Consider the following 7,362-nt stretch of genomic DNA (forward strand, 5'->3'; position numbering starts at 1 on the left):
TGGGGGGGGGGGGGGGGGGGGGGGAGGGGTGGTGGGGGGGGGGGGGAGGCCTGCGTGATTAAGGGGTGTGTCTAAAGTCCAGCCGAGGAGGGCGGACTCGGTCAGGTTGGGTGCATTTAAAAGGAGGACCAGTGGGAAAGGGCTTGGGCCTAGAGGATGGGAGTGGGGTCGGCGGGGGGTGGAGTCGAGGGCGGGAGGGAAAATGAGTCAGGGTCGCTGAGGCAGGTGTCGGGACCAGTCACTGGTGCCGGGCGGATCCTCCAATCCGCTGCGTTCCTGGAGGCGTCACCGGCAGCGCCTAGGGATCCCGGGAAGGAGAAGTTAGTTTGGATCCTGTGCAGCGAGATCCAGGGAGGATCCCGTGGGAACTCGAGTCCTGACCCCCAAGGACCCACTTAGCTCCCAGTGATCCAGCTCTGGAGGAGCCAGCTCGGGCGGGGTTGGGAGCGAATACCTCGCAGTCCCGGTGCGATGGTCATGTAATGGAAGTTGAGCGCAGGGTGCAGAGGAGAGGGGAAGGGAAGATCCTTCTGGCATTGAAGTAGCATCCTGGCAGTATACACGGTCTCCCCGGCAGGGGGGCTCTTATTAGGGATCCTGTCCTTAGCTCTGCACTCTCAGGTCTGGAAGGAACGAGGCGAATCGGCTTGGGGTAGCCCCAGAGCCGGGAGGAGGAAGAGCCTCCTCGGGCCGCCAGGGGTCGCTGCCGAGCCGCAGGTGAGCTCCCTTGACCCTAGCAAACCCCAGCGCCAAAACCCTTACAGTGGTCTTCGTGGGGTTCTTAGGCAAACCTCTACTGTCTAGATGACCAAATGGAGGCCTGGATTTCCGCAGAGCCCTAGCCCTGTGAACTAGCGTGGCCACTCGGATTTCTTGGTCTCCTTCCACTCTTCATCTTTCCCATCAGTCTGTCTTCCTTTTTCATTTTTATGAATGGCCTTACCAGCATCCCAGATTGGAAAAGCAGGAACAGGGAGCCATTCTCAAGGCCTCCTTTCTTCTCTTCTCTCCAAATCCAATTGGTCCCTGCGTCGTGGCCACTGACCTTCAAAGTTCACCTGAATCTGGCCACTTTGCTCCTCTTCTGTCACTATCACCCTGGCCCAAGGCTCCGAAGTGTCTCCTAGGGCCACAGCCACATCCTCCTGACTGGCCCCCCTGTCTCCAATGGCACCCTCACCATCCCGCACAAAAGCCCCATCATCACTGGTGTGGTGAAGGCCCAGTCTTTCAGTGGGTCTTTCAGACTCGTCTGCTGCTGGTCTACCTGTCTGAGTTCATATCTCTTCCTCCACCAGCCAGAAAACCTTCTCATTCTGTAAGTTATGTAGTGCTCATGTAACCTCTTCTGAAAATCCTGTTCATTTTCCCTGGCTCCCAGACAGAGGCAGTCGCACCCCTTTGGCCTGACCACTGCCTTGTCAGAGCACATGTCCCAGTACACGGCAGTTATTTGCTTGTGTGTCTTCTGCACTGGAACATTTCAAAGGCAGGGACCATGTTCCTTCTTAATTATTATTATTATTTTTCAATTTGACCAGAGAGAGAGAGAGAAGGAAAGTGAGAGTCCAGGACTCAAACCATGGTCAGCCATGTGGGAATCTAGTGCCTTAACCACTACTCCACCTGTCAGCTCCAGGACCGTATTCTTTTATTTTTGTTTTTCAAGTTCCAAACCCAGAGCCTGACACTTAGTAGGTGCTTTATGCACATCAGATGAGATGGGGAGAGGCTTTGGTCTCCCGCTTCTCCTACCTCTCTGCCTTCTCATCTCCCACGCCTCAGCCCCTGGCCTGGGAATAAGATAGCTCTCTCATGTCCCAGTCTTCCCATTCACACCCCCAGGCTCCTGCGTAGTTGAAGTAAAACATGGCCCCCGGGCTTTGATGCGCTGTGCGAACGTGTACACAGAACGGCTATGAAGCGGGAATCTTGTGTGATCGTGGCTCAGAGGCTGGCTTTTCTTTTCTTTTTTTTTTTTTGATGTATTTATTTTAATTTGTCTAGAGAGGGACAGAGTAAGAGAGAGAGAGAAAGTGAGAAAGCAAGTCGCCAGGTTCAGGACTCAAACTGCAATTGGCCACATGGGAGTCCAGTGCCCTTAACCATCATGCCACCTGTTGGCCCCAAGGCTGTGTATCTTGAGGGAGGAGCTTCCCACAGAGCTCTGATGACCTGGGGGTGGTTCCTGAGTCAGTGCCTATGTGTGTCACTGTATTGCCAGCATGTTGATGGACATGTTGATGTGAATTTTGTCCATCTGTGGCCTGCGTACCAGTGTGCATGAATGTACTGGAAGTCCCAACTTGAGAATGACTTGAGTGGGGGCTAGCAGGTGGTGTGGTTATGGTTATTCCCACATGGCTGATCACGGTTCGAGTCCCAGACCCAGCAGCTTGAAAATCATGCCAGGCATGTGTGCTTGCATGCCCCACATCTCAGGAGAATGGAGGAGAAGAGATTGTGGTGTGGCCATTTCCCCAGGGGGATGTGATTTCTCACTTTCCCTCTCCCCATCTCTCCAATGAGCACAAGCGCCCTATGACTTGGGTGATTTTTAGCCTTGTGTGCCCTGAGATAACCTTGAGTGCTTCTTCCTGGTAGATCACTCTGTGGGGAAGTAAACAAGGCTCCCTGTGGAAACCTAGCCTCCTACATCTGTGGGATGTTCTTGGGTCCCCCTCTGGTCCCAGAGGTGCTCTTCCCACCTCTTGTCTTTTCCCAGGCCCAAAGGGATGGATGGCAGCATCTGTTAGATTGGGAAGGGCTTGGGGAGATTTTGCAGGTCACATAGGTGTGAGCTTTGTCTTTTACCCTGGACCAAAGAAGTGGGGTTTGTCCCTTGGGGTATTTCCTGCTGTATGGGAATTAGCTATAGGTAGGAACATGACTTACAGGAGGTGAAAGGCGCAAGTCAGAGACTGCTTCAAACCTACCATTCATCTTGGGCTGCAGCCCACCTGCCTCAGCTGCCTCATCTGCACCATGAGAAGGTTAGCAGTGACCAGGATGGGTAGAAGTGGCCCCGGGACCAGTTGTTAAAAGTCAGAGCTACCCCACATTCCATTATACCACCTTAGTTTCTCAAGAAGGAGGCAGGGCCCTGCTCCTTTATATTACCCATCTATAATCTCAAGCTTTTAGGGGTCCTCATTGCCATACAGATGTTAAGAGTTTTTGATCATCTGGAAGGGGAAAGCACTCTGCCTCCCCAGACTGAAACTTCGTGTTTCAGTCTCTCCTGCAAATTGGGAAGAATGATGCTGTTATTGGACATGGAACTGAGCTGGAGATCTCCAGCCTAACCGAGGTGTTCTTCAATCACCCTGTCCTCAAGCCAGTACTCAGAACCTCACTGCCCAGTACCTCAGCCCAAGGTGAGCCCTAGGAATCTCCATGGCAACAAACTGGTTATGAACAGGGCTGCAGTTTCCATGGTGACAGGCTGCTCTCTCTCTCTCTCTCATCCCCCTCCTCTTCCCTCCCCTCTTCTCAATGAACCAGAGCGATCTGTGGGCCTTAGCTCTCCAGGTGGGGTGAGGGTGGGGGTGGGGGCAGTGAGAAGGGGGTCCGGATTGGGAAAGAGGAAAAATGGGCTGAGTCTGCCAGGGAATGGGGGGCTGTTGGGGTGCCGTTGCCATGGTGACAGGGCTGCAGCCTGTTAATTAAGCCCCCGGTTGCCACGGAGACGGTGGTGGTTGACGTGCTCTGCGGCAAGTCCTGTGTGTGTATGGGGGGTGCTGTGTGCTGGACTCATCAATTCACTGCTGGGGTTTTGAGTTTGGAGGACTGAGTATGCAAGCAGTAGAGAAGAGGGGTGAAGGATGAGGTTCAGACCTTGGCTCCATGAGGCCAGAGCTGGGAGTGGGTGGTAGGTCGTAGGAGTAATGCTATGGCAATAAGGGTGGATAGGGACTAAGCCAAGGGGGACACTGTACCTACCTCCTGTGGAGAGAGGATTCGGTCAGATGGCTCCAGCTTCCTCCTGACAGCCCTGGTCCTGACTCAGCGGATGGAGCCCTGGGTTGATCAGGGAACTGGATCTAGTTCCCATTCTGTCACAGGTTCACCCTATGCAAAAAAGTTGTCCCTTTCCACTTCTAGATTCAGTGTCACCATAAGTGATGAATGGAAAATAATTTGTAAAGTCTCTCTAGTTCCCAAATCCTGGTACCCAGGAGGCCGCTTGTCCCAGCATTTTTCTCCCTGAGAAGCATGGGGTGGAAGTGGCCATGCAGTTTAGAGACTCAGTTCAGAAATAGGACTGCCCAGCTCTGCCTCTTGTGTTGCATTTTTTAAAAAAATTTATTTAATTCTATTGTTTTTAAATTTACTATAAGGCACATGCATGCATGCAAGAGAGAGAAAGTGAGAAAGGAAACTGTCAGGTCTGGGATTGGAACCATGGTCGGCAATGTGGAAATTCAGCACCTTTAACCATTATGCCACCTGCTGGCCCCACTCTTGTATTGCTTTAATGAAAGGGTTACCCTAGCCTTAGATCTTCCTAGGGCTCTTGGTGGGATAGGTGCTGAGCTGGCAGCCAGGTTTCTGGGTTTCAGAGCTGAGGGGCACCTCTCTCTGGCCAGGGCCAGGCTGACAGTACAGGGCATGCTTCCAATGTGTTTTCCCAAAGCTTTACCATTTAGGGTTGGTTAGCTGGAGGCCAGAATAGGGCACAGTCTTCTTGACAGGTGAGGGGTGTCCATTGAGGGACTAGAGTCCCTCCTTGGGATCTCTCACTTGTTCTGGGCTCCTCAGGAAGGGCTTTGTGGCTTTAATTTGAAATTAAGAGTCCACCAGGAAGAAATGGCTTTTATTACACAGCTTGAATCTTTAGTTTTATAGACAGATACTAAGGCCCAGAGAGAGGAACTCAGTTTTTCCCAGGGATACACAGAGCATCTGGGGGGCAGAGGACAGGGTAGAACCACTGTGTCCTGAATCCCACATGGCTCTTGAGATAGGCATTCTGGGGGAAGAGAACGACTTGCACTTTCCCCTGTACTCTCTAGGGATCTAGGTTTTATGGTGGGTGGGTTCAGTCCCTGAGCAGCCAGAACTGCGCTGCCTCGGGGCCACAAATGAATAAAAATACCTCCAGGGGAACATCCCAGACTTGGGATTGCTGAAAAACCTCGGCATCTACTTCATTGCACCGGCTTCTCAGACAAACATACTGCATGCTTTATGCCTCTCTGCAAAGTAGTGGAAGACCACAGTGCTGCTGATGGGGTGTGTGTGTGGAGTGGAGTGCTCAGAAGTCCTCAAACAGTGGCCTTTCTGCCTGTATTCTTTTAACCTCAGTCGCCAATTCAACTCATCTCACCTTTTTGTGGTTTTGTCCCTGGGAGAGCCAGGAGGACCGATGCTTGTCTGAATAGCTGGCTTTCCACCCTATGGGGTTCATTGGGCGTCCATGTAAGCAGTTGGGTGTGATACCTTGGGGGGGCTCCCTCAGAGAGAAGGCTCTGCTCAAGACTCTGTGTTGACCAAATTTGAAGCCATTGACAAATTTGTACGAGGGGCAAGTTTAGACTGTGCAGTGGTCCCTGTCCATGTTTCTGAGTTCTGACCTATAAATCGAGTCACTGGGACTATGGATGGTTCTTTAGGACAATTCAGAGTCTCCTAAGCCATCAGTTGCAAGCCAAGAAGCCAGTCCAGTCCTGGGCCTGCAAAGCTTGGGCACAAGAAAAGGGAGGAAACTCATCTTGGACCCAGTTCCTGTGTTTTTTTTTGTTTGTTTGTTTTTGTTTTTGTTTTTTCCTTTAAAGCTCCAAGAATCAGAAGCTGTCAAGAGCTTGAATATGGAAAGCAAGACCAGTTTAAAAAGAAGTTCTGCTGAAGAGGAGAGTCCTAAACTGGAGTAAAGCGATCTGGATTCTAGACCAACCTGTGCCAGACACTGAAAATGGCCAGTCATTTCCCCTCTTTGGGCCTTAGTTTTTTTAATCCCTAAAAACAGAGCTGTGCTTCAGATAACAGAGCCCTCTCCAGTTCCGGAACACTCCTGGAATTTAGACGGCTAGTGTTGGGATGTGAGATGAGTCTGGAGCTCACTCCCCTCATCTGCTCCTACCCTTGGGTATGTCCATCTTCCAGAGGCTCGAAGGATTCGAATCTCTTATGCTACCTGGGATAGCTCCACCACTGCCTCAGGCCTGGACTCTCAGGGTGCTGAGGGGTCCCAGGGTGCTCAAGGTTCTGGGGGACTGGCCTCAGGGGAGGGGGGAGGAACACAGACAGCACGTTGGCTCTGGAAGCCTCAGAAAGCAATCCTGGATTAGGGGATTAGACACTGCCGCCCTGGGAGAAAATCTGGTCCCAAACCAACAGGCGGCCTCATTCTCCCCTCCCCCACTCTGTCCCTGGCCAGCCTTTGGGCAAGCATGCTCTCCCTAGAGGCTGCACCATCCCCGTGAACAGTCTGCGCTCCCTGGAACCTCACGCTGCTGCCTCTCCTCCTCACTATCTCTCATCCCCAGATCATTCTGCAGCCGGAGGGTCCCTGCCTGGGGACTCCAGAGACATGTTTTTGGGGTGGGATGTAGGGACTCTCATCAGTCTAAGCACAGTGAGAGTTCATCTTAACTCTCAGGGTTCCACCCCACCCATTTTAAAACAGGATGGGCCAGGCAGTCTGCCCTGGGACCTAACCCGGCCCCCTCCCAGGCACAGCAGCACAGTGCATGAGTTAGGGGTCCTGGGCTGTAGGCGCCTCCAGCTCCAACCTCTTGAACCATAGTGTGGGAAAGGGTCTGGTTCTCCTCCTCCCTCAGGGATGGCCTCTCCAGCTTGGCAGACAGGCTTCCTAAGGGCCTTATTTCTACTGTAGCCCCCTGACAGGGCAGCCCCTGTCACCTTCCCCCTTGGGGGGTCATCCCAGACCCCCAGTCAGGCAACCGCTGCGGGGCCAGGGCCGCCTCCCCGCGGCCGCGACCTAGTTCCCTGCCTGCCGTTATTTTGAGGGCGCGGGATGGCACCTGCCCACGTGCCGGGCCCCGCCTGCGCCGGAGAGTGGGGGGAGGGAGCTGCGTCTGCTTGAAAGAGGCGAGGTCCCCGTCCCCCACAGCACCCCCTTCATCCTAGCCGCGCAAGCCCCCAGTTTCCCTGCGAGGGGGCCACCAGGCGCACTCTGCCCGCCCCTTGTCCCCTCTTCTCCCTCCCTCCGGCTCTCCCCCCCAAACCCCCGCCAGTGGCTCACGCCTCCTGCATACGGGATGAGGTGAGCAGCGCCGCTGCTGAGAGGGGGCGCGCGCGGGTGTGAGCGTGTGTCCGTGTGCGAGTGTGTGTGCGCCGGGCGGGCGGGCACTGCAGCTTCTTCTTCCGTGGAGCGGAGAGCGAGCGAGAGGGAGCGGA

Source organism: Tupaia chinensis, unplaced genomic scaffold (assembly GCF_000334495.1).
Source record: "Tupaia chinensis unplaced genomic scaffold, TupChi_1.0 Scaffold000602_1, whole genome shotgun sequence".
NCBI lineage: Eukaryota > Metazoa > Chordata > Mammalia > Scandentia > Tupaiidae > Tupaia > Tupaia belangeri.